Raw genomic sequence first — 12,950 nt, forward strand, 5'->3', positions numbered from 1 at the left:
GGGCTGTGGATGTGGGTGTAGGTGGGTGTTGGTCTTAGTGTGGGTGGTGGTTGGTGTGTGGCGGTTGTGGGTATGGGTGTTGTTGTGGGTATGGGTGTGGATGTTTGGATGTGTGGATGTGGGTGTGGTTGCGGTTGTGGGTGTGGTTGTAGGTGTGGGTGGGTGTGGGTGTTGGTGTGGGTGGGTGTTGGTGTGGATGTGGGTGGTGGGTGTGGGTGTGCGTGCGGGTGTGGGTGTGGGTGTGGGTGTGGGTGTGGGTATTGGTGTGGATGGGGATATGAATGTGGATGTGGATGTGGATTGGTGTTGGTGTTGGTGTTGGTGTGGGTGGTGGGTGGTGGGTGTGGGTGTGGGTGTGGGTGTGAGTGTGGGTGTGGATGTGGGTGTGGATGAGTGTTGGTGTTGGTGGTGGGTGGTGGGTGGTGGGTGGTGGTTGTGGGTGTGGGTGTGGATGGAAGTTGGTGTTGGTGTAGGTGTGCGTGCGGGTGTGGGTGTTGATGTTGATGTAGATGTGGATGTGGATTGATGTGGGTGGTGGGTGGTGGGTGGTGGGTGGTGGGTGGTGGTTGTGGGTGTGGATGTGGGTGTGGGTGTGGGTGTGGATGTGGGTGTGGGTATGGGTATGGGTGTGGATGTGGCTGTGGATGTGGATGTGGGTGTGGATGGAAGTTGGTGTTGGTGTTGGTGTGGGTGGTGGGTGATGGGTGGTGGGTGGTGGTTGTGGGTATGGATGTGGGTGTGGATGTGGGTGTGGATGTGGATGTGGGTGTGGATGGCAGTTGGTGTTGGTGTTGGTGTTTGTGTGGGTGGTGGGTGTTGGGTGGTGGGTGGTGGTTGTGGGTATGGATGTGGGTGTGGGTATGGGTGTGGATGTGGATGTGGGTGTGGATGGCAGTTGGTGTTGGTGTTGGTGTTTGTGTGGGTGGTGGGTGGTTGGTGGTGGGTGGAGTACCGCACACAGCCCACCATTCCAATTTGGTACACCTTTACTGAAAATAGGCCATTTTGGCTTTCAATGTACTTTGGCACTATGCGCTTCATATTTTGATAACCAATATCCTAGTAAATATTATTGAAGCAAATCCATTTCAAACAAAAATCAAGTTCCTGTTGCAACAGAAGTTACCATTTATTGCTGTGATTTGTGGAGAACCGCACTCAGCCCACCATTCTAATTTGGCACATCGGGGCTGAAAATAGGCCATTTGGTTTGCAACGAGGTTTTGCAGTGTCCACATCATATCTTGAAAACCAAAACTTTACAGTATATTTTTCAGGACATTATCATTTTAAATGCATGTAAAATTAATTTACCAACAGATGTTACCATTTATTGCTGTGCTTTATGGAAAACCGCACACATCCCACCATTCTAATTCGGCACACCTTGACCGAAAATAGGCCATTTTGGCTTGCAACGTTGGCAGTATCCATGCACTTCAAATGTTGTTAAATAAAACCTTAAAAAATATTTTTAAAGCAAATCCATTTCAAACAAAAGTCAAGTTCCTGTTTCAACAGAAGTTATCATTTATTGCTGTTCTTTGTGGAGAACCGCACACAGCCCACCATTCTAATTTGGCACATCGGGGCTGAAAATAGGCCATTTGGTTTGCAAAGAGGTTTCGCAGTATCCACTTCATATCTTGAAAACCAAATCTTTACAGAATAATTTTCAAGACGTTATCATTCGAAATGCATGTAAAATTCATTTACTAACAGATGTTACCATTTATAGCTGGGCTCTGTGGAGAACCGCACACAGCCCACCATTCTAATTCGGCACACCTTTACTGAAAATAGGCCATTTTGGCTTTCAATGTAGTTTGGCACTATCCACTACATATCTTGATAACCAATATCCTAATAAATATTATTGAAGCAAATCCATTTCAAACAAAAGTCAAGTTCCTGTTTCAAAAGAAGTTACCATTTATGGCTGTGATTTGTGGAGAACCGCACTCAGCCCACCATTCTAATTTGGCACATCGGGGCTGAAAATAGGCCATTTGGTTTGCAACGAGGTTTTGCAGTGTCCACATCATATCTTGAAAACCAAAACTTTACAGTATATTTTTCAGGACATTATCATTTTAAATGCATGTAAAATTAATTTACCAACAGATGTTACCATTTATTGCTGTGCTTTATGGAAAACCGCACACATCCCACCATTCTAATTCGGCACACCTTGACCGAAAATAGGCCATTTTGGCTTGCAACGTTGGCAGTATCCATGCACTTCAAATGTTGTTAAATAAAACCTTAAAAAATATTTTTAAAGCAAATCCATTTCAAACAAAAGTCAAGTTCCTGTTTCAACAGAAGTTATCATTTATTGCTGTTCTTTGTGGAGAACCGCACACAGCCCACCATTCTAATTTGGCACATCGGGGCTGAAAATAGGCCATTTGGTTTGCAAAGAGGTTTCGCAGTATCCACTTCATATCTTGAAAACCAAATCTTTACAGAATAATTTTCAAGACGTTATCATTCGAAATGCATGTAAAATTCATTTACTAACAGATGTTACCATTTATAGCTGGGCTCTGTGGAGAACCGCACACAGCCCACCATTCTAATTCGGCACACCTTTACTGAAAATAGGCCATTTTGGCTTTCAATGTAGTTTGGCACTATCCACTACATATCTTGATAACCAATATCCTAATAAATATTATTGAAGCAAATCCATTTCAAACAAAAGTCAAGTTCCTGTTTCAAAAGAAGTTACCATTTATGGCTGTGATTTGTGGAGAACCGCACTCAGCCCACCATTCTAATTTGGCACATCGGGGCTGAAAATAGGCCATTTGGTTTGCAACGAGGTTTTGCAGTGTCCACATCATATCTTGAAAACCAAAACTTTACAGTATATTTTTCAGGACATTATCATTTTAAATGCATGTAAAATTAATTTACCAACAGATGTTACCATTTATTGCTGGGCTTTATGGAAAACCGCACACATCCCACCATTCTAATTCGGCACACCTTGACCGAAAATAGGCCATTTTGGCTTGCAACGTTGGCAGTATCCATGCACTTCAAATGTTGTTAAATAAAACCTTAAAAAATATTTTTAAAGCAAATCCATTTCAAACAAAAGTCAAGTTCCTGTTTCAACAGAAGTTATCATTTATTGCTGTTCTTTGTGGAGAACCGCACACAGCCCACCATTCTAATTTGGCACATCGGGGCTGAAAATAGGCCATTTGGTTTGCAAAGAGGTTTCGCAGTATCCACTTCATATCTTGAAAACCAAATCTTTACAGAATAATTTTCAAGACGTTATCATTCGAAATGCATGTAAAATTCATTTACTAACAGATGTTACCATTTATAGCTGGGCTCTGTGGAGAACCGCACACAGCCCACCATTCTAATTCGGCACACCTTTACTGAAAATAGGCCATTTTGGCTTTCAATGTAGTTTGGCACTATCCACTTCATATCTTGATAACCAATATCCTAATAAATATTATTGAAGCAAATCCATTTCAAACAAAAGTCAAGTTCCTGTTTCAAAAGAAGTTACCATTTATGGCTGTGATTTGTGGAGAACCGCACTCAGCCCACCATTCTAATTTGGCACATCGGGGCTGAAAATAAGCAATTTGGTTTGCAACGAGGTTTTGCAGTGTCCACATCATATCTTGAAAACCAAAACTTTACAGTATATTTTTCAGGACATTATCATTTTAAATGCATGTAAAATTAATTTACCAACAGATGTTACCATTTATTGCTGGGCTCTGTGGAGAACCGCACACAGCCAACCATTCTAATTCGGCACACCTTGACTTAAAATAGGTCATTTTGGCTTGCAACGTTGTTTGGCACTAGCCATGCACTTCATCTGTGATAAATAATATCCTAAAAAATATTTTTGGAGCAAATCCATTTCAAACAAATGCCAAGTTCCTGTTTCAACAGAACTTACCATTTATTGCTGTGCTTTGTGGAGAACCGCACACAGCCCACTATTCTAATTCGGAAAACCTTAACTGAAAGAAGACAATTTTGGCATATCTTGAAAACCAAAACTTTACACTATAAATTTCAGGACATTATCACTTTAAATACATGTAAAATTCATTTACCAACAGATGTTACCATTTATAGCTGGTCTCTGTGGAGAACCACACACAGCCCACTTTTCTAATTCAGCACACCTTGACTGAAAATAGACCATTTTGGCATATCTTGAAAACTACAGTATATTATTCAGGACATTATCATTGTAAACGCATGTACAACCAAAACTTTACAGTATATTTTTTAGGACATTTTCATTTTAAATGCATGTTAATATCATTTACCAACAGATGTTACCATTTGTAGCTGTGTCTTATGGAAAACCGCGCACAGCCAACAATTTTAATTCGGCACACCTTAAATGAAAATAGGCCATTTTGGCTTGCATCGTTGTTTGGCACTATCCACTTCGGAGAAAATCCATTTCAAACAAAAGCCAAGTTCCTGTTTCAACAGAAGTTACCATTTACTGCTGTGCTTTGTGGAGAACTGCACACAGCCCACCGAATGTAACATCCCTTTCTTAACGACTAACCAGAAATTGAAACATTCGATAGTTGAATCTTTTGTTGATAAATATGTACTCTACCAAATACGTGTTCAGTTGATGTCTATTTCAGTGGCGTAACGTCCAACTGGTACAACGTGGTCGAAAATAAAGTGATTGTTTTAATCACGTTTGTGTCAATAGATAATTAATTGATACTTGATGTATGGTCAAACTTGAAAACAAATCGTGGGAAAAAGATGGTATCATACTTTAAGAATTTAAAGTCAATAGACTTGTAAATATTTCACCGCTTTATCATAAATAATAGAAAAATGTCAACGCCACGGATAGCCAGCCAGAATACTGCGTTGGGCGTAAAAGGCAAACTAACAGTGAAAAACATATGACTGGATCTCTGACAATCAGTCATGGCACCAGGTGTTCGCGAGAACGGTCAGCATATGCTGCAGCTCACAATTTGTATACAAAAAACACGCGCCCGTTGACCTACATCACACATCAGAACTCCCTCCGCGCGGAGGTGTCATCCAAACAAGGGGCGGTGGGGTAGCCTAGTGGTTAAATTGTTAGCTCGTCACGTCGAAGACCCGGGTTCGATTCCCCACATGGGTACAATGTGTGAAGCCCATTTTCCGGTGTCCCCCGCCATGCTTTTGATGGAATACTGCTAAAAGCGGCCTCAAACCATACTCACTCACTCATCCAAACAAACCAGACAACCAAGTGATGGACCAGAAAGCCAGTCACACCATCGCTCACTTTCTGATTTGTTAGATATAAAAATGATACATTAACTTTGAACTATGTCTGCTGTGCACAAGCACAAAGACCCTGCTGCTTATTGGAAAGAAAACGTTTTAGAATGTTTACTGAAGCCAAGTGCTATGTTTCAACATCTTTACTTCCCAGCATCCGTCACATGTATATGAGACCCGTGAAGATCCGGGGTAAATATGTCTTCAGCAACCCATTCTTGTCGCTACAGGCGATTATGCTTGTCGTAAGAGGCGACTAACGGGATCGGGTGGTCAGGCTCGCAGATTTGATTCATGCATGTCATCGTATCCCAATTGCGTGGATCGATGATCATGATATCAATCACTGGATTGCCTGGTCAAGACTCGATTATTTACAGACCGCCGTCATATGGCTGGAATATTGCTGAGAGCTGCGTTAAACAACAAACAAACAAACATGTACATGATCATGTTTGTGTATCTATATACCGAAATAGTAATCATTCCATCATTATATAAAGAGAATCAATGAGCTTCACACATTTATATATATTCCTCGGCCACACAGCTTTACTCTCTGTAGCGATGCGTGCCTCCGTTCCCACTTTCTCGACATCGATACTTCTCACTGATAATCCCACTGATAAGACTGGCGTTCATGTTTGACGTTGATGCATCCACTTATTCTCGGGACATGGTCAAAAGGTAAACACATTTCTTTTAGTTTTGCGTTAGGAATTGCCACTCACATATTTATTTTTCAGTCTGCATTTTTGTAAAATATACGTTTATGACAAAGCACATTTATACCAGCATCAGAATTGAAAATTTGTTGTGAAGGATTCTGAATGTAGTCAGGCATGCCGGTTTGATTAAGGATTCACAATAACCGTGTGTTTAGGTATAAAGCGCATTTTTTATATGCGTGAGTGAGTGAGTATGGTTTAACGCCGCTTTTAGCAATATTCCAGCAATATCACACATTGTACCTAGGTCGGGAATCGAACCCGGGTCTTCGGCGTGACGAGCGAACGCTTTAACCACTAGGCTACCCGACTGCCCTATTTTAGATATGAACGTACTTATAGTGTAAACACGTGAAACAGGCTAATCACACTGAAACCCCCAATAATCTAAACATGTTTAGATTTCAAGCTTGGTCATCACGAATTGATTCGGTATTGGGTACAGAGAGTATTGGGGCAATGAATTCATGTTGTTTTAGAAATGTATTCAACGGTTATCGTTGTGGTGATGAACAAGGTATGTTGTTTACTGTAATATGATTTGGATGAAGAAATGGTCGAGGTGGGAGAGGAAATGATGTGTAGTGTCGATGATGTGAATAAACACGTGACCCAATCACGAGCTGAGCAGGCCAGACTGAACGTGCTGGCTAATTAAGACATTCAGCAGTGTCGCATGCAACAAATCTGAATATTGTGATTAGAAACATGTCAGAATCAACGAATGAAAATGTGTTAAACAAGGCAAACAGCTTGATTCGCGAGGGACTGGGAGATAGCAATCTTCCATCAACAGATCATCTTCCCGAGGCAAGGGAGTTAACTGACTATAAAAGTCCATGAGAGATATTAACATTGAGACGGCCGAGAGAAAGCAATCTTCCAACAACAGATACACTGGACTTATCATCGCTAAATGCCACAGTAATGACGACAAAGTAAATAATCCAGGACAGAAGAAAGTACTTAGAAATAGCAGACACTATAAGGATGTCCACGTCAATACTGACGCGTCGTTACACTAGAGAAGACAAGAATCCAACATGAAGTTGCTGGTGGACGTGGCAATCTGATCGTCAATGGAAGCAGAATACAACGAGTAGGCTCATCCATCGATAGGCGACGCGATTCAGCTGAGAATGGAAGCAGACGATACAACGATGCGAGTTCACACATACGCGACCGCAGCCCAAGACACGAGCGACGACACAGAGATGGTCGCTCGTAACTGGAATTCCCGTGTTCATGCTAAGCAAACCAACCTCTATTAGAACACTTCTTTCCATTGGGCAACATTTTAAATTCACCTATGGAGTTGAGAGGTACGTGCAGAGTTTCCTCCCCCGGTCGCAAAGAAGTTCACAGGCTCATCTACGTTGTGGTGTGGCGCCTTTAAGAGAAGATATAGGAAGATACGAAAACTTGCCATTGGAAGAAAGGGGGTGTTTTAATGTGGAGCATGAATGTCATCTCTTGTTACACTGCCCCTTCTATATTAAAATTAAAGCTTTACCATTATGGGAACTTGCTTAGGTTTCTGTTTCTGATATAAATACATTGTTTGAACCTGTCTGTCTTTTAAGTACACTGGTGCATACGATTCATGTCTTCAAATGAGACATTATGGGAACTTGCTTAGGTTTCTGATATAAATACATTGTTTGAACCTGTCTGTCTTTTAAGTACACTGGTGTATACGATTCATGTCTTCAAATGAGACATTATGGGAACTTGCTTAGGTTTCTGTTTCTGATATAAATACATTGTTTGAACCTGTCTGTCTTTTACGTACACTGGTGTATACGATTCATGTCTTCAAATGAGACATTATGGGAATTTGCTTAGGTTTCTGTTTCTGATATAAATACATTGTTTGAACCTGTCTGTCTTTTACTTACACTGGTGTATACGATTCATGTCTTCAAATGAGACATTATCGGAACTTGCTTAGGTTTCTGTTTCTGATATAAAAACATTCTTTGAACCTGTCTGTCTTTTACATACACTGGTGCATACGGTTCATGTCTTCAAATGAGACATTATCGGAACTTGCTTAGGTTTCTGTTTCTGATATAAATTCATTGTTTGAACCTGTCTGTCTTTTAAGTACACTGGTGCATACGATTCATGTCTTCAAATGAGACATTATGGGAACTTGCTTAGGTTTCTGTTTCTGATATAAATACATTGTTTGAACCTGCCTGTATTTTAAGTACACTGGTGCATACGATTCATGTCTTCAAATGAGACATTATCGGAACTTGCTTAGGTTTCTGTTTCTGATATAAATACATTGTTTGAACCTGTCTGTCTTTAACGTACACTGGTGCATACGATTCATGTCTTCAAATGAGACATTATCGGAACTTGCTTAGGTTTCTGTTTCTGATATGAATACATTGTTTGAACCTGTCTGTCTTTTACGTACACTGGTGCATACGATTCATGTCTTCAAATGAGACATTATCGGAACTTGCTTAGGTTTCTGTTTCTGATATAAATACATTGTTTGAACCTGCCTGTCTTTTAAGTACACTGGTGCATACGATTCATGTCTTCAAATGAGACATTATCGGAAATTGCTTAGGTTTCTGTTTCTGATATAAATACATTGTTTGAACCTGTCTGTCTTTTAAGTACACTGGTGCATACGATTCATGTCTTCAAATGAGACATTATCGGAAATTGCTTAGGTTTCTGTTTCTGATATAAATACATTGTTTGAACCTGTCTGTCTTTTACATACACTGGTGCATACGATTCATGTCTTCAAATGAGACATTATCGGAACTTGCTTAGGTTTCTGTTTCTGATATAAATACATTGTTTGAACCTGCCAGTATTTTAAGTACACTGGTGCATACGATTCATGTCTTCAAATGAGACATTATCGGAAATTGCTTAGGTTTCTGTTTCTGATATAAATACATTGTTTGAACCTGTCTGTCTTTTAAGTACACTGGTGCATACGATTCATGTCTTCAAATGAGACATTATCGGAACTTGCTTAGGTTTCTGTTTCTGATATAAATACATTGTTTGAACCTGCCTGTATTTTAAGTACACTGGTGCATACGATTCATGTCTTCAAATGAGACATTATCGGAACTTGCTTAGGTTTCTGTTTCTGATATAAATACATTGTTTGAACCTGTCTGTCTTTTAAGTACACTGGTGCATACGATTCATGTCTTCAAATGAGACTACTTCTACCTCTATACCTTATTGATTCAGGTCAACAATTGACGTCAGCTGATACAGGACATACCGCCGGAAACATACAATCAGTATGGGACGACCCTCATGCTTCCTCGTGCTGCTCGCAACTGCAGCCTGTGTATTTGAGACACGCTATGTCAAACAGCCATGCGGCCCCAAGATGTGTGAACTATTCTGTCGCCAGGTTGTTGACTGCACTGGTTTCATTGTGACGACTCCCGACCTGTCTTGCCACCTGACAACTCAGACCGTCCCTGCAGAGACCTCCGGTGTAACAGTACATAAGTTTAACGTAAGACAGGGGGGTTATGGCACGTCAAAAAACTTCCTTTTCTTACATGTTTCTTGCACTGTCCGTATAATCAAATGAATATGTGTCTAAAATGTTTCTGCATACTGACACCAGTCTGTAACTCGTGTGTTTCCAGTATTTTAGTTTTTCAGTAGTATATACATGCTAAAATGTGTGGTGTGTATACCGTAAACATAGTCAGTAGCTATATATACCTCCATTTATTCATTCATTCATTCATACAATCCATCCATCATCCATTCATTCATCCGTCTATTCATTCATTCATTCATCCATCTATTCATTCATTATTTCATCCATCCATCCATCCATCCTTCCATTCATTCATCCATCCATTCATTCAATAATCCATCTACTCATCCATCCATCCATTCATTCATTCATCCGTCTATTCATTTATTCATCAATCTATTCATTCATTAATTCATCCATCTATTCATTCATTAATTCATCCATCATTAATTCATCCATCCATCCATCCATCTATTCATGCATCCATTCATTCATTAATTCATTCATACATTTAAATGACTTGAAGCAATAAAACAAATGTAATTGAAGGAACGATCTTCAGTCGTTATAAGTGTTTTAAATAAAAATACATTGGAATTAAGCCTCTGAACTGACAAACAATCAGAACAACCGTTCCAACATTATTACTCTAGTGGGGAGAAGGGGCCACCAGTTTAATAAAAATGGGGACTTCCGTCACCAGGCCCAACGAGGAAAAGCACCTTCGGGTTTTGCACTTCTGGGACAGATTCTTGACTTTAACGCCATCAGCTGCAACCACCCTTTGAACGACAGAAATGGGCTTCACACATTTTGCCTATGTGTGAAATCAAACCCATGTCATCAGCGTCACGGGAGAACGCTTTTATCACTTGGCCACCCCTCCGACCCAGATACATATTCAGACATCAAATTGCTTGGTGTCCTGAAACTAAATTTGTTGTAGACATGAGGGTGTATTTGTCTTTCAGACAGCTACTAGGCTGGACTCCCCATGTCCTGCACACTTCACCATTGTCCATTCAAGAACAAGAGGACTTCAGTGTGTCATGTGTAAGTATTACCTTCAGTTCATTACCCTGGAAGTATGTGGTAACAAAACACGCAAATTCAAAAAAATTACCACGCTTGTATCAGTGAGGCAGCAACACGTGCTGAATGCCAAAGAGGTAGGCCTTAGTGTTTGTGTTTGCTCAGCATTCATGACATGCATTTCATACAGTCACTCCGACACTATCGTGGGACGTTTTCGTTTTCTTCTTGTTTAACACCGCACTCAGCAATGTTCCAGCTATAGAGAGATGGACACCATGGGCATCGATCTGCGCAGTTGGGTTATAATGACATGGATCAACCAAGTCAGCGATGGTTGCTGAAGACCAGTTCTAACCCGGATCTTCAATTGTTCCGTTCAATCCGTTGAAATCGTTCAACAGAGTCTGTTCGCAGGACTCTGTTCTGATTTCCTAGGGACCACGGTGGCCCCGTCATCCAAGGCGTTGCACGCCAGAAACCTAAGACTGTGGGTTCGAATCCCGGTTTGCCCCGAGTATGTTTCTAGGTTTGTCAGCACCATACCCGTGCTCGTGGGTTTCACCGAAGTGGTAAACGTCTGAGGCCTGCATCACTCCGAGCTTTCCTCCCACATTAAGCTGACACGTTGTGATATAACTGGAATACTGTTAAAGGCGGCATTAAACCCAACTCATTCACTCTGAATCTCTAAAGGGTTTTGGAGCTTGTATTTACATTTCATGATGTACTGAATACTGTCAGCATGCATAGCTGATATACTGTTGTCAGTTGTCAATAACAACATGGTCAGGTTTACTTCTAACGGATGTTCCTATGCTTTCATTTTGTTTTCAGCTGGTGGCAGTGGACAAATAGGAAATCCAGAGTTTGTGTCACGGGTCGTATACACATCATTGTCGATGCCTTATCTGTACCAAATGGATCTAAATAACAAATCTTCTATCAAATACGCGAAATATAAGATAGAACATATTATCGATATAGCTTTTGTAAATGCATTGAAGGAGTTGATAGTAGCAACCAAGCAGCCTTCAGTGCTGTCATGTCGCTCTGGTGAAGTAAGACCACGAGCTATTTCAAACGTAAGTGCAACCCGTTTGGTGGTTGACCAGATAAAGTCACTTGTGTTCATGCATGTCAGGCCGAATATAATGATAATGACGACCCAAGGCAAGGTACTAAATACTTTTAAAGTCAGCATACGGTTTTTGACATTTGCTGTACACCAAACACTGGAAACTGTTTACTGTGCTGCTAACCGCCAACTCATTGCATATGATTATAAAGGACGTATGGTTGGGGTTCTTAAAAACTACGTCTTTTCTACTTTTGTCACATTAGATGCCAAAGGAGAAACCTTATATTATGGCAAGAACAACATATATGGATACTCTTTGGTGACCAATACCACGATGTTCCTGATGGGAGTTCATTATACGGTGATACGATTTCATGTTATTGGAAACGGCAAAGCCGTTGTTACCTTTAAGAAACAAAACAGCATTTCTACTGTCGACCTTGAACATGCTACAATTAAGAAGCTTATTACCACTTCACATGGGCGGAGAGCTACTGCTCTAGTTGTGTGTTTAGTACCATGAGGTATGTTTTTGGGTACATTATCATTCTCAGTAAATGATATAAACCCATTGTGAATTGATCGTGCTAATAATTCTCTTCATATAAAAAATGCTGATAGTAATCTAGAGACAAACAACCACACACACTGCAATGGTTGCTTGAACACGTGATGTCATAATTTGTGAATGATTGACAAATGTATGCGGTATGGTATAGTGTACCACAATAAACAGACATTGAATATATTTTTGTTTTTCGTTTTCCTGAATTCGAGAACAGCTGTGAGAGATCAAGTTGGTACATGCAGCGCACACTAATAATCCGTCTATACTGATTGCTTTAACTGAGGAAAGCACGCTGTATTTTATCACCTTATTTATTCAAATACCCTGTTTACACAGGTATTTTTGCCTCACATTTAGATTATATGGAAAACAAATTGTAACTTCTCAATAATATGCTTCTTTTGGGAAACCAAGGATTTACAAGGACTTTAAATAACAAATGAAACTCATTGCCTGGTAAATATAAATTATACAGGATTTGTGCAAAAGTTTGTCAAATCGCGAACCAGACAATCCAGTGATGGACCAGACAATCCAGTGATGGACCAGACAATCCAGTGACACTAAAGTATTAAAACAACACACAAAGTATTAAAGCAACAAAACAACTTTATTTGAACTGATTTTCATTCTTTCCATACTGAGCATACAACACAATCATTTCCACCACAATCTACATGCCACTCACACCAG

This window comes from Haliotis rufescens, unplaced genomic scaffold (genome assembly GCF_023055435.1).
Source record: "Haliotis rufescens isolate VD_foot unplaced genomic scaffold, xgHalRufe1.0.p SCAF_24, whole genome shotgun sequence".
NCBI lineage: Eukaryota > Metazoa > Mollusca > Gastropoda > Lepetellida > Haliotidae > Haliotis > Haliotis rufescens.